A 1,734-nucleotide genomic window follows, 5' to 3' on the forward strand; every position below is an offset into this window, starting at 1 on the left:
AATTGTGGAACCTTTGCATCGCCCACAACGTTCTCCTGGTAGCAACACACATCCCAGGACACATATGAATGTGCAGGCAGACCACCTAAGTCGAGCAGGACTCAGCCTTCACGAGTGGGAGATGAACCCCAACCTACCTCCTCCTACTCTTCCGCAGGTGGGGAGTTCCCCAAGTCGATGTTTTTGCTACCAGAGCCGACAAAAAGTGTCCTCTGTTCTGCAGCCAAGGTGGCAAGGACTCACAGTCTCTAGGAGACGGTCTCCTCTATCTGTGGTCCACAGGACTTCTTTACCTGTTCCCTCCACTACCTCTGCTTCTGAGAATGGTCCGCAGAATCATCAGCGATGGAGCGGACTGCATCCTGATAACCCCGTGGTGGCCGAGGCAACCATGGTTCTCGACCATCCTCGAATTGTCAGCAGGGATCTACCATCAATTCCCTCCGGCACAGGACCTCCTCTTCCTGTCCGACTCCCCTCTCCTGTACCACGACGTGCCACGGATGAAGCTGACTGCCTGGAAAATACTGTCAACAGATTTTCCGCCCGCGTAGCTAACGTTTTACTAAACGCCAGGAAACCTGCTACGCGAATGGCGTACCTTTACAAATGGCAAAAATCCTGTTCTTCATTGGGCGACGATGCCCCTCGAGCCTCCTCCACCGGTCTCGAAAAAGTTTTCCAATTCCTCCTGTCCCTCGCTGACTTGGGACTTTCTCATTCCTCGTTAAGAGTTTATTTGGTCGCTCTTTCGGCCTACCATGTTCAAGTTGACGGATGCACACTGTTTTTGCATCCGCTTTCAAAACGTTTTTAAAGGGTTTGCTGCACCTCTGCCCTCCTGTCAAAACTCCTGTCGTTCCCTGGGACCTTCCCTCTAGTTCTTCGTCAGCTCACGAGGAAACCCTTTGAGCCACTCGCAACTTGCAACCTGAAATTCCTGTCGTGGAAGACGGCCTTTCTGGTTGCTGTTACCTCTGCGAGGCGAGTTGGAGAAATACTGGCTTTCAGACATGGCACACCTTACTTGTCCTTTTTGCCAGACGGTGTCCACCTTGTCCCTGACATCTCGTTCCTGCCAAAGGTAGTGTCGAATTCCACCTACAGGCAGAGGTCTTCCTCCCGGATTTCTTTCCAGCTCCAACATCCTCAGAGGACAGACTGTTACACCTTAGATGTGAAACGTGCGCTCCTGTTCTACCTGAACAGAACCCGTCCAACGAGAGACTCCCAACTGTTTGGCTCTTACGCACCAGCAAGGCTGGGGACTCGCATCACAGCTCAGCGCCTCTCGAGGTGGATTGTGGGTCTCATCCGCCTCTGCTACCTGACTGCCAAACAGCCATTGCCTGGCCCGATCAGGGCTCATTCAACTCGAGCTGTTGCGGCTTCCACTGCCTTTCTCCAGGGAGTTCCCCTAACGGACATATACAAAGCTGCTACGTGGGCCACGCCTAATACCTTCATAAGGCACTACGCCCTAGACGTCCGAAGAACTCTAATACAGACATGGGACGTCGCATTCTATCTTCGGCTGCACAGTAAGGACCTGCCAGCACCCTCCTCCAGGTAGGCCACTGCTCACTAATCTCCCACAGAGACCATGTCGAAGATAAACAGGTTGCTTGCCTGTAACTGGTGATCTTCGAGTGGTCATCTGTGCATTCACACCACCTGCCCGCCTTCCCCGCTGCTGTCAGCTTCTACATTTTTCATAGGGGTTGATTCGCGGCG

This window comes from Gekko japonicus, unplaced genomic scaffold, assembly GCF_001447785.1.
Source record: "Gekko japonicus isolate JY-2015 unplaced genomic scaffold, Gekko_japonicus_V1.1 scaffold2194, whole genome shotgun sequence".
NCBI classification, from domain to species: Eukaryota; Metazoa; Chordata; class Lepidosauria; order Squamata; family Gekkonidae; genus Gekko; species Gekko japonicus.